Consider the following 13,959-nt stretch of genomic DNA (forward strand, 5'->3'; position numbering starts at 1 on the left):
TCATTAGGAAATTTTCAGTCTGCCCTGGCCAAATATTTTTCAAAACAGAAAAAGGAAGGGAAGGAAAGGAAAAAGAAAAGGAAAGCTGATGACATCCAAGGATTATGCTTCTAGTGGGGTAGAGGTGATGCATCAGGCTTAGTTTTCTTTTTATCTGCACTGTTTTTCTGATCCGTATCAAGAAAACTCAGGGACTGTTTCTTTAGAAATAGAGAAAACAACAATAAACAACAAATCTTAAGGAGGGTGGCTAAATATTAATAAACTCCAGGAACTTTAGGCTTTTTGTTACAGTTTGACAGCCTTTCTCTCTGTCTTGTAGGCTTTTCCTATAATATTTGTTAACTTTTCTGATAAGGATATATCCACTCATAAACTCCATGCCAGAATTCTTGTTAATAGTGGGCAGTGTGCTGCAGAAGCAGTGCTGCTTTTCTGCACACAGGGGAAATTAGGTTTTTTTCCTCCTTGAACTGGAGGGGTTAAAATCAGCCAACATATGATTAAAAGCTGTATTGGAGCTGCGGTTGTCTGATAGTTACTGTGTTTGTAGCATGGGGTAGAACGATAGTACTCCTGTGCTAGAATGCAGTATCTACAGGTCACTGTGATCAGAATGTGTTTCATTTCTCCAGCCTTTCATTTCATGAGTTTTAACATAGCAGCAGTCTATAATGTTCAGGGTTTTGCAATGCCTGTGGACAGCAATTGAGTGGGTGTAAATCCTCTGGTAGCCTATGCGCCTTTTTACTTTTGTTTTACTTCTGCAAGAGCACTGCGTGGTATGGGACTACAGTGGCAAGATACCTTGCAATAGTTGGTGCTGGGGCATGTGTAATCAGTAATAGTTTGCAATGGATAATTACGTCTATGGTTTCTGTAAGTGAGGGGAAAACCAGCTATGACAACATTGAACTTATATTAAGAAAATGCTAGAAGGCATCTTTATATATATAATCTCTCTTGGGAATGTTGTCACCACACTTTCCTGGTGCTTTGGAAGACCTTAACAGGGAAAAACAATTTAAGTGCATTTGTGCCAACAGGGAGAGGTAAATCCTTTCTCAGACCTGAACGTCTGGATGCTCAGACTGCTTTCTAGGACCTCCTTTGAGCACTGCATCAAGCAATCCTAGACTTTCTGCCCAGGCAGGCATCTTTGTGTGATGGATGAATAAACCTTCTGCAGAACCCCCCCACTGCGTTCACAGTACGAGTGGGATGCTGAGCAGAGGTGCCTAACTCCCTCCAGAACCACCAGTAACACTTTTACAGAGTCTAAATTACTACGAAGCAGCACTACACCAGTGTCTGTGTTTATGTGGGGACTGGAAACTCAAACCCTCCTGTGGTGCTGCACTTGTCCGCTGTCCTGCAAACAGTGTCTGTGGATACAAGAAGACAGAGGTATACAAAAGCATTGTGTGAGATGGTGGGGGTGCTTCTAGTTTTCTAAATTCACAATAAGATGCTTATGGTTAGAATCTGCCTTCCTGGCAAGCTGCTGGAATTCCAGTGGTTTATAGCTCACTTGCAGTGAGAAGATCTTCAGCTAAGCTGCAGGTTATCCCTTGGCAGGCCTTGCCCATGGCTGTGACCTTTATCAAGCAGGACGCGTGCTCCACCAGCCAACAAAACCCAATGAGAAAGGAATTAGAACCCTTTCCTCTTGAGGGCTGAATGAACGTGTGTGCAGTTGTCTACAGTGCCTGAGAGAGGGTCTCTCAAATGGATTGCAGTTATTTTCCCATGCACATCAGCTGAGAATCTTCCCAGTGATATTCAGGTAAAAAGGACACACAAATAAGATTCTTATTATCCTTTATTATTTGAAAAGGCAGTAGTATGATCAAAATTCACTAATAGCATAGCTCAGCCTGTGATGCAGTCAGAATCACAGATGCCCTTGCCAGCATCTGGTCTGACAGCAAGCAGATCAGTCGATTAAACCTATTTTCTTTGCATTACTAAAAAGGTTAACAGTCGAGTTTGACAGGCCGATGGGTTTAATGTGAAGGTTGATTCATCTTTCTTACCTGAAGGCTTGCAGTACTACGAGCTTTTGAGATATGTCCAAGTTCAGCATTTAAGTACATGCTGAACTGCTGTGTTGAACTTATTACAGTCCTTTATACTAAGAGAAGGTTGCAGAAATGAGTCCTCTCTATACATGGAGAGCCTGGCAGCATTCCTGTGTTGCAATGTCAGAAGGATATTGACAAGCAGTGTAGCTAACAGAAAGTCTAAATGCATGCGTTTTTTCCTTGAGAGGGGACAAGAAAGTGATGCATTGCAAAAGGAATAGCAGGATGGGAAGGTACTTCAATCAGCATCATTTGGGAAGGGCAGCTTCATCCCCCCTTTTATTGATCCTCTTTTAAATGTGGATTTTAATGGAAAAACCTTGAAAAATGCTTTTGATGATATTATTATGAAAATACTCCCTAATTCTCTTTCTTTATTTTCCTTTTTTCCTTCAGTCAATCGTTTCTATTTTGCACAGACCAGAATAGCACTGTGGGGGGAGCACTTAAATAGGAAGAAGATATTTGTCATCTGTCACACTCTGAAATTAAACTTCTGATATCGAGTTACTGCCTTAGAAATAACTTCAAACAAATTTACATGCAGAGCAAAAGTACATGGTGGGGGAAGCTGTTGAACCAGTTATTACATAACTGTGTTAAATCCTCTGCCACCAAAAAGAGCCTTTAAAAAGATTTCTTCATGAATAAATTAAACCCAGTACATCCATACAATGAAAATCTCAATGATTCCTTGACCACCGAACATGGATTTTGTTTTCTCTTTTAACAAAATCACAGAGGGGAGGCTGAGGTTCCCAGAGCTGCTGCAGAGATTTCTAATGAGAAATTGATACCCAGGTTTGTCAGATGCTTTGAGAATGCTTGCTGTGCATTTGCATATATTAAGAAAGTAGAAAGGAGAGAAAGGGGCCATGTCTAAGGAGAACTGTTCATGATGCAGTTAGGGAAGTAAAGCTCAAACGTTCCCATGCCACGTTGTACAAGAAGTAAGTTGGGAGGAAAATGTAATTTTTAATAATGGCTACAGTGGAAAAAGTGTTTGGACTTTGTCATGATACTCCTGTTCTGTGGAACAGGTGCTGAAAAATCAGAAATGAGATGAAACAAATGGGTGGCTCATCCCCAGGACCGGGGTAGTAGATGTTCCCAGATGGTGAATTTAGGACTACTAAGGGAGAACGATGGGTTCCTCTGTCCCACAGTTGGTTTGGTTCCAAAATGCTTGCTGAAGGACACTACGTGTTGCGTGGCTGTGGCCATTAAACCTCATTTGTTGAGTGAAGTGAGCAGCTCAGCTTTATTTATTTTCTGTATTTGCTAAAGCAGGGTGCTTGCTTTGTGGTCTTGCTTGTGCCCTGTGGACAGCTGCCGCTGTCATGCCCAAGCCGTGGGGGCATTGCTTCGTGTGATAAAACAAACACCTTTTCTTGTACTCTGCATGATCATATACTTTTTTGTCTGCTGTAAGTACATCTGTCTTATTTGTAGCCATCTTGGCCTCTGGTCATGTCATTTCTTCACAAAAATTTATTGTTCTTTTCCTTTTGGCACACAGTTGATGGCAGGTTTGATTTAGCAGAAGGAGATGTGTGTTAGTGTGTCCGTGTTGTTGGAGTGTGAAGCTGCCTCACAGCAGAGGTAATGGCCATAGCTAGCAACATGTGGATCCTCCACCAACTCCCTTTCCACATGCCATTAGCCAGGTGGGAGCTGGCTGCACACAGGCAGCACTGTAAGTAGGCAAAAGCTTGCTTTCTGTGCCTAAGAAATATGTGATTTACAGCTGGGAATTCCTTAAGCAGCATTTTGTTAGTCCTTGGCTTCTGTTTTCAGAAATAAAAAAAAAAAGTGGCTTTTTTTCTAATTAAGAAAATATTTTTCAAACACAAATTCAATTTTTTGAGACTTTATAGGAGATGAATCTAATTCCCGTTTGAACTAATTTTTATAGGGTGTTTATTGGACAGCCTTAAACTGTCTCAGAATGTTACTGGATCACTGAACTGATGATCTATGGGAAAAAACATTCCAGTATCTCTGTTGAATAGATGTGTAAAGCCCTGGAATATCATCTAGTTGTTGTTATCTGAGGATTCTTCTAGCCCAGATAATGCTCTAGTATCAGAGAGCCAAATTATTAAAGGAACTGGTAATAACTGCATTTTATGAAGTGCTGATAAATGCAGGGATGGAGTTTGCAGATAAGATGGGTCAGAGTTTTATTTTCTTGTTTGAGAAATAGTTTTGAGTTTTGCTAGAAATCCAGCCCCATTTATTAGAAATAAAATGGAATATGTAGAAGGTCTGTCTAATACGTCTGTGGCAAAGATGGTACTATGTCTTTTGAGCTACTAAGTGTTTTTATAACCAAACCAATTTCAGAAGAATAAAAGTTTGACTTCTGGGAATATGAATAATGTTGAGGCACATGAAGGCCCCTTCTAGTGTGGTTTGGACATGGTACAGTAATGTTTTTATCAGCGTCTCTGCTGACTTCCCATCCCCATCAGCTTCGGTCACTGGTGAAATAAAGCATCTGATGTGTCTAGAACTGTCATGATCATGTAGAGAAGCAGTGTTGTCTGGCTGGTGCCAGGAGCCCTTTCCTACCTTCCAGAGCAACTCTAGGTGCCTAGAATTTCACTTTGATTTTAATGTCAGCCACTTTGCAAAAGGAAGCACCAGGTTTGCCTATTTGAAAAGATAGAAGACTGCTATGGGGCAGTGTTTCCACTCACATTTCTACCTAGGGATTGTCTGAGAGCCAGAACAACCTCTTTAGGAGAATGCCCTTGACTTATTTAATGGAACAAGGGAACCCATCACTTGCTGCTTTCTCAGCTTATCATCTGATGAGAGATGACAGTAGATGTACCACAGCCACTGAGAGGCTTTACTGCCTGTCGTTTTGACATACTGAGCTAACACATAGGCTGTCAGTTTTGTTTTGTAATGCTATAATTACTTATACTGAAATCCCAGGGAATTATAAGAAGGGTGAGATGTATTTCACTTTGTAAGCTAAACTTGGAATAATACTACATTTACAGAAGGTGAAAACAATTGAAGTTGTAGTAGGGGTCTCAAACACTATGGCAGGGGGGTGGTAGTGGAAGACAGACTCCCTCACAATAACCATTTAATTAGAAAAGTAAGATGAAAAAGTAATTTCTTCTCCTTCGATGGTAATGCATTTTCCAAGTATCTATAGTTTTTCTTTCCTGATTTGCAAATGTGATTTTATTTCTCTGCCAACTTGAGTTGCAGATGCAGAGTTGATAATGAAGTTTTCTCTGATGCCCCAGTCCTGCTACTGTATATGTAATATGCCAGAGTATCCACTTTAGAAAAATGGCATATTGCTTTACCTGGTCTAGAGTTTAATTCATTCAGTGTTCAAGTATTAGTAAACTTTGGCATAGGATGCAGAGGCCAAGTGGAGTGGTGTTTTGGGGTCTCTGCCCAGCAGGATGCCTTCCCCCTGGAGGCAGTCCTCACACAGCTGCCTGTTCCATTTATCCCTGCCTCAGCCACAGCTTTGCTGCCTTTTGTTAATAGAAAAGCATGATGCATGTTTCAAAACCTGCATCCATTTTTACTTTAACAAATTCAATTTATTTTGTTTACGTGAAGAGATGGTACTGTGTGGTTGCAGCATTTTAGGACATCAGGAATCAAGTAGGAACATATTCAGCAATGCTGTGGTGAATGTATCTTACTGGCATTTGGTGTTACTTGAGAAATCCAAATCAACTTTGATCTGTCCAAGCTACAGTATAAATTTTGGCTTTGTTCAGTATCATGCCAAATACTGATGTCATCTTTCTAATTTTTGTATTTATGGATATTAATTCTCTGTATTTATAGAAATATGTAATAATGGGCAACATATTTTTGAGCCTGATCCTCATGAAATTGTGCATCAAAAGAAGAATCTTACATTTTAGCCCTTGTACATGACATTTAAGCTGTCTTTTGTGAACTGCAGGTATGTGCTTTGTCCATCAGCTGTAAAGGAGTGAATCAAATAAAGGAAATAATGGAAAATCTTACCTATCAGATGGCAAGAGTGCACATATTGAGTAGTGGAAAATACTGCAAGTGGAAAAGCTCTTTTTAGGTGTTGGAATAATTGTATGTTGCTTGAAGCACACGACTAGAACAGTTTAAACAGTTATTAAAGAATGTTGCCAGATCTTATCACTGCAGTCATGCATATAGATCAGTGATCCTTGTGCAGCACTACAGAATGTGTGAATGAAGTGCACCTACTAAAAATAAACTTACTGAGTGCTATTCCAAAATTCCCATAGAATATTGGATAAATGGTACAATTTTAGCAGTTCCAAATCATCTCCAAGATTGAATTAAAAATATGTTTAACTGCAACATTACAAGTGAGTTTAAGAGATGATAAAATAGTTGCAGACCTTTTTTGTTTGCCTGAGCATTCATCAGTGTTTAAAACCAAGAAGAAACAAGACCCCACCATACAAGTAGCAGTAGGATAGAAACACTGCCTTGAGAGGAGGCATGGGGTGGAAGAACAGGCAGACACAGCAACTGTGCCAAGTTTGATAAGAAGGCACCATGCAGTATTCTACAGGTTTTTCTTAGCATCTGTTAAGTCTGCAGCTGGTATGTTTCTGGGTATCTACAACCTTTAATCATCTTCAGATTTGTTCATTATACTTGGAGACGTGGGAGTTCCGCCCTTGCATCATTTGCAAGAAGCATGTAGTGGTGCATCCGGGTTGTGTGGAAACCCCAGGTAGGGGTACAGGTCTTGGAGTGGGCTGGAAGAGATTGTAGCTGCTCTGACTTACATTGTAAAGTCACTTAAGCAGCCCACAGTACAAAGTATCTACAAAGTATCTATGGGGATTTTATAAAACTAAATACGAAGTTGTCAAGACATTTGATAACATGTGAGTATCCCAAAGCTGCCCGAAAGAGGGACAAAATAACCTTTTCTTACCTTCCCCTCCCCTTTTAGAAGAATCCTTTATTATTTAATCAAGTTTCTGCTGTGCCCTTATATCCTGTTTTCTTTGTCCCAAGAAGCTGGGTTGTCAATGAAGAGTCTGCTGTTGCCACCTCTGTGATACTTTCATATTTTTAGAATTTGAATAAATGGGAACCTCCGTCCATCTCCTCATATTTCAGTCTTCAGTTTGACTTAGGAAGATGAAACCTTTCCCTCATCAAAGACAGTCTTGAAAAAACAATAAACTACTTTTCCCTCCAGCAAATTCTTTGATTACCAGTTTTGCTGTGGCTATTCATATCTTCAGCCAACTGCAGCAAGGGAATGATTGCAGGCCTAAGGAGTTTCTGCTTCAGCCATGGAGTAAACTACTTAGGGAAACAAATGAAGCACAAGGGGTTTTGTTTAACAATAAATGTTGTATGAATTTAATTTAGCCCCCCTCTCCTTCCCTCCAGTGACTGGCTTTCTCAGATCCAACTCCTTTACAGCAACATGTGGTACCTTTCCCAACTATAATGTTCCAAAACTCTGGGAATGCCAGATGAAAGCATAAAGAAACATTGAAGTGATGGAGCCTTAAGTAATCCCAGATCAAAGCAACAACACATTTTAAAACTAGCTTTGATTACTCTGGGACTTGGAGTTTTATAATCCTGGACTATGTTTTTGTTGTCTTTACCTGCCTGAAAATGTTGGGTCTTCTATAGAGTCAGATAAATCATGGTTTATGTTGGATAAAGCACAGATTACACATTTATTTGAATTTATCACCCTACTATTTGAGCACTTTCAGGGTGCTGCTGAATTTACACTCAAACCCAGTCTCATTGAGGTGGAAGTGCTTTACCGATGAGGCAGACAGAGGTTTAATGGTGTACTTGTGCTGTTGGGCAGAAAGACACTTTTTGCAGCCTAGCCTCCAGTAGTGAGCACTGGGAGCTGTGGTGTAGACAAGACAGATCTCAGTATTGCCATCACTAGGACTGCAGCTGTGCTGATTGATTCCTGTGCTGCACCTCCCCATTCTTGCTTCTTGGAGTTACCCGCAGATTGCCTGGCATGGTATCTGTGGTATCCATTGCATGGGTTGCATTGCCAGCTCACAGAGAACAGGAACTGCTTTTGCTTAACTCTGGTATTGTTTGTGCAAGCTCTAGTTTTCAGCTGTTTTCATGGATTTCCGTACTGGGAAAACACCAGAATAAATGTGGAAAAGTTCTGCTGGTAGCCCAGGTAGTGGAGCAAGGTGCTTGACTTGGAACTGCTGCAAGTACTTGTGTTAGCATAGGGTGAAAGACAGACATTTTGATCACTTGTAGTAATTAGTCTCCATGGCGCTTCTACCAAATAGGTTTTTTTTTGGCCAGATTTAATTTCATTTTTGATGTATCACCTCCCTAACTCCACCTTGACTCTCCAAGAGGTTGTATCATCCTTTGAATTTCTGACATGAGCAGGTGTGCAGTGCTCACAGGGACACTCATAGATTCAAAGAATCTGAACAAGAACAGCCAAACTACAGCATTCATACATTCAGTTCATGGATCATTTTGTTAAGTTCCAGCAGCGCTTTGAAAAGTTGAAAGAGAAATTGCTACTGAATGAAGAGAAAATGCTATTGAAACTCCTCCGTGGCTGTCATTGCTATGTAGTGGTATAAATCCCACTGCTTAGTGAAACAATTCCCTGGCTAATGGCAAGATGGTTGACAAATACAATATGCACACAGTATTATGTCTCTGCTTGCTTAAAATAATCTCCAGAAGGTTTTAAAATAGATTCTCTGTTGAAAATGTAGTAACCCTGCAGTTAGATTTGTGAACCAGACAGATATCTAGGTGTTTGTCTTGATGCAGTTCTTGGCAGAGATGTTTGTTTTAATTTCCTCCAAAAGTAACTCAGTAAAATTTTCATATACCCTAGTTCATATTTATTTACTAGACCTTCTGCCCTTCATAATCTTTGATTCTAAGAAAAATTGAGGTTACCATTTCTGTTTAAAAGGCTTATAGACCTCAATGCTACCACAGAACAATTATAAATGGCAACAAGTGTAATAACTTTTACATGTATTATTATATGGATTTTTTTTAATTAGACATTTTTTAACACTTCAATGTGTTAGATATTTTAATTTCTTTTTTAAAGACTTACTTTTAAATTAGCACTTAGGCAGCAGTAAAGAAGAAATGAGGTTAATTTTATTAATGGTGCAATAAAACCATCTGGATCTAAATGACACCAGAAGCTTTTAAATGGTTGGACTCTTTCCCCTTTCCTCCACTCTGATTTTACATTCATTGTATCAGTAATAATTTACATTTCCAAAATTGAAACTATTTTTTCTTTATTTTTATTAGGGCTTGCATATGCTGTGGCACAAAGACTACATCACCCTGTGCGCTGTGTTCATGGTAAGCCTTATTTCATCTTAAGTCACACATGTTATTATTCCATGGGATAGGAGGTTATCTTGTCAGTCAGTCACTTGAAATGTTCATAAACACACTGACAAGATTTTTAGTCTTTAGCCTTTCTATGGAACTGGTGACCCATTTCCAGTTTTAGTCAACATCCAATGCAAAGTTAGTGTTAAAAATCGTGAAGAAACTGATAATGGCCTGATAATGGTTATCTTAAAAATTCCCGGCAGGGAGGATGGGGACATTTTTGTAGTTTAAGTAATGCAGTGGCATCTTAATTCATGACTGGTCACCAAATGATGAGGTGCAAACAGTAACACAGAAGGCCCAGTGAATCCCATTTTGTCCAGGCTCTATGGCCTCAGGCTCTTCATCTATGCTAAGTTACTCTTGAAGGCTGCCAGCTCTTTGGCACTTCCTAAAATAACTTGGTTAAAAATACTTCATAAACTCTTTGTAGAGGCAAAATAAGCCTCTGTGCTCTTCCAAAGCAGCACACACTTCTGCTGTTCCCCTTCTACAAATGTTAGCAAATTATCCCTTTTATTAGTACATGAAAATAAACCTTTGGAATTAAACTTCACATTAATCAGATGAGTTCCAATGATGTTCTGGGATATTGTGAGCTGTTAAGTAGAAAACACCTGTATTTCTGAGTTTACTGATACATATGTTTTATAATTTTCCTCTTGCTTTTTTACTCAAAGTAACTGGAATCTTCATGTGGTTCCTCCCATCTCTTTTCCTTTGTTTTTCTCTTACTGTATATGTTCTCCCTTACCTACCATAGGATGTCTGTGCTATTCAGTTGGCTCTACCTTTGAGACCAAAAGTTAATAGCTTTCCCTAGCTGGCTGATGGGATTAGAGATGTCAGAGGTGTGGCCAAGGCTTTGAGGGACACAGTCTTTTAATTTTCTTCCCTAGCTCACTTAAGTTCAGTCAGCCATTGAAAATCTGCCTTATTAAGCTGTCAAGGTAATCGATAGACATGTTCAGTTAAGCTGCTTCTTGGTATTTTGGAGAGTCCAGTCACATTCATAAACGTACTGCTGCTTCCTGAATAACAATGTTTAATCCTAGGATATTCGTTGGCTTTTCAATAATCACACTTAACCCATGGGAGTAGCATGGCTCCCAGGCTCTTGAAGAGCTGGTGGTAAAGGTTCATATGCATCTTTACAGATCATGACCAAGGACAAGCCCTTGCTCAATTGCATCTTGCATTTAATTGCTCATCACTCTGGATGAAGAGTTAATGCAGGAACAAAAGCTTAACATCTGTCAGGTCTTTCTATGCCAAAATTCCTGTAATTCCAGTTTTTGGTCTGTTTTCTACATTTTTCCTTCATTCTAGCAACTTTTCCATGTAATGCATTAATTTTTGCAAAGTCTCCTGTACCACGTAGTGATATTTGAAGCAGTTCTACAATTTTGCTGGTGCTTGCTGGAGGTTTGGAAAGGCTGTAAGGATCTTAGCACAGAGTCTGCCAGTTTAATTAATCTGGGAGCCTCAGAAAGGCAGTAAATAGCTTTATGAATAATTTTACTCTCTTATATTCTTAGTTTGAAAATACTCCACCAATATTCTGTGCTCCGATGTATGATAGAAGTGTCCCTCATTTTGGAGTCCATCTAGCAGTACTCCACTGCAAGCTTTGCAGATGTTCTCTAAAGCAGGGATTTTTCTCCACACAGTTACTGCATGAGGCCCCAAGCTAGGCATTGCCTAGCTGAAATAGGTTTTACAGCAAATACAAGAAATGATTGTAATCTCAAGGGTTTAGAACTAAATTATACTAATGCAAATTGTGTTTATGAGTTAGGCAAGTCTGACAGTGGTGTTGTCAGTCTGATGTTTTTAAATACGGTTTATCAAGGATCATAAACTGAACAATAATTTTTCTGATTTAGATGGAAAAACTGCTTTTATGCTGTCCAGGTTTTGAGAGGGAGAAAATGATGATTAAAAGAGAGTATTGAAAATTCTCCACAAAGAATATGTTGTGAAAAGGAATTACAAATCTAGTGTCAAAAATCTTCATAGTCTGATAAAATTTTTGGTTCTCCCTTTTGTTTCTAATTTATATTTCCAAGAAAGCATTAGGATGAAATACCAATCAGAAAGATGAATTAAAGTGATCAGTACAACTAGTTTTAAGAAGTAAAATAGTTCATCCTTTCAACATTACTGCAGTGCAGCTTTTGTATTTGTAGTCTACTTGCAAAGAGTCCTTGCTCTGCATGAAGGACTGGTGCAAGTGTAAACGGATTGTTTATCAGTTGTGAATCAGGTCACACACCTGGACTTGTAAATACATAGGGAATCTTTTATTATCTGAAATAGATCCATTATAGAGGATGCTGAATTTCTTCCTGATCTCCTCCCACCCTAACCCCCCAAAGTTTTATCAGTTTACATGCTTCTGGTACAATAATACAGAGCTTTCTTTGTGAAGTCCCTGTTTATTTTCAGCTAACCGTGGTACTCTAAGTGGAACCTGGCATTGTTATTCACCTCCTGATGTATGGCTTATCTGATTAATGTGGTTTGGGGATTGCAATTACTTTGAATCATTTGTCATCTTTTGTCTGCTGTAATGTAATTTTTATTAGAATTCTCTTGAATGCAGTTCATATGACTGAATAGAGCAGGAATGAAGCATTGGGGAGTGCAGGGAGTGCTGCATGTATTTACTATGACCCTCATTTAATTTCTGCTTTCCTGTAGCCCAGCAATGCTCCTTGTGGAAAGATGTTTTTGGGTTTTTTAATTGACCTTTTAAAAAATGCTGTGTATAAATAAGAGTCATAACTCATGTGGAGGTGGGCTTTTGACTGCAGGTATTCAGAAATAGATAAATTTACAAAGTAGATCAAGCCAGTGAAGGAGGCAGTGAAGGAAAAGTGACTGAGAGCTTATCAAATTAGCAAAGTAGAGCAATTAATCAGAGAGCCCAGAGCTGTTTGGTTCCTTTTGTAATGATCATCTTGAACAGTGTGCTTTCAGCTCCCATTAAAGAAGGCATTTAATGCAAAGCCGCACTTGGTAAGACAGTTTACTTGTTGTCTCCTTGTGACATGTGCATCTTGCAGATTGTCAGCACTGGTGACGAGCGGTACCACGAACATTGTACTACTTTCAGAAAGCCACTGACATTCCCAGTGCATGGAGTGTGTCCTATAAATTAAAACAAAATACAAAATGTATTTCTACAAAATACAGAGTGCATTCGCTGTGGAAATATCTGGGAGCTGCCCTAAATTTCTCTATAAATTCCAATTAATTCAGTCCTGCCTAACAGTGGGTTCATTAAATTCCATTGACACCAGTGTAGTTACACCAGTAGCTCTAAGTGGCATGAATTCTCATCAAAGATAGTACTACACAGTAATAAGTATAGTACTGGTATAAGCCAGGGAAAAAAAAAAGTATTTTTTGATTTTCATTATTCAAAAGATTTCCCATGCTGAACTATTAATAACTGATAGATTTAACTCCCACAGAACTAATTCTTATTCTGGACTGAGAATAGCATCTCTTCAATGTAATATCCCCTGCAGTACAAACCTCGTGCAGCATGGACATGGTGTTTTACCAAACAGCAACTTGTCAGTGAAAGCGTTCAACAGGCAGCTGTTCAGAAACTTCTGGTTGCAATATGATAACAATTAGCCATTGAGGTGTCCTTAAAATGATGCTTCTAACAAGTGCTTTTTAAGTAAGTTCATTCCATTTTGGGAGTACTGTGCATATCGATACAAATTTCCTTCTTTCTTAATCCACTGGCAAATGATCTTGCATTTTTAGATTTAGATTTAGGTCTTACATTTTTAGATTGTTTTAGATCTTGCATTTCTGCCTCTCACTGCAGGAAAATAAGAAGGTTCCATCAGATTGTGCAAAGCATACTTTTTCCTTGGGTCATTTCACAATAAACTCTGCTGGCAGTTGCCAGGTTTGGCGTGACAAATTGGACCAAGGCCCCATATCATTAACATTGAATATTCAGTTACCTGTGAATTATTGTTTTTAGTATGAATCCCCTGCCCTTGTGTACTCAACCAGGTCTACTCATGGAAATACTATCATTTTTTCTGAGTGTTCCCTTGTGCAGTGCCAGTGGGCTGTTAGTTGTACCAGGTGAAGTATTTCCTTGGCTGTTAATACCCAAAACACAGGGATGAAAAGGTAACCCAGGAACACAGCTGACAGATTCAAATGTGACAGAGGGAATTAGGAACGCTTATTTCAGCATCAGCACTGGTGAGAGCAAGACCTTCCTTAGAATATTTCTAAATAATGATCTGCCTCTTGTGTAGAGCTTAAATCTAGATTTCCTGCAAATTTTGAACTGATGGTCAGTCCTTGCACCATCAGCTCAACTTCAGTGTTACACTGTGGGCTTTCCTTTCAAAAATACACAGTGAACAGCCTGGCACATTAACTTGGGGCATTTATAGTTCAGAATTTTATCACAGCTGAAATACTATCCTTC

The 13,959-nt window shown here is 39.1% G+C and overlaps 1 protein-coding gene across 8 annotated transcripts in view; it reads left to right on the forward strand.

The window, feature by feature from the left end:
• The window catches only part of IARS1 (isoleucyl-tRNA synthetase 1), a 231,906-nt gene extending 220,866 nt beyond the window's left edge, over positions 1 to 11,040 (forward strand). For all 8 annotated transcript variants that reach the window (XM_061472908.1, XM_061472913.1, XM_061472914.1 and 5 more), the window contains one exon: positions 11,027 to 11,040. The gene's annotated coding sequence lies outside the window, so the exon portion shown is untranslated. The remainder of the gene's footprint in view (positions 1 to 11,026) is intronic.
• The last annotated feature ends 2,919 nt before the right edge of the window (positions 11,041 to 13,959 follow it).

Source organism: Pezoporus flaviventris, unplaced genomic scaffold, assembly GCF_033815535.1.
Source record: "Pezoporus flaviventris isolate CSIRO_AGI_PZ_B2104156 unplaced genomic scaffold, CSIRO_AGI_Pfla_v1 ptg000073l, whole genome shotgun sequence".
NCBI lineage: Eukaryota > Metazoa > Chordata > Aves > Psittaciformes > Psittacidae > Pezoporus > Pezoporus flaviventris.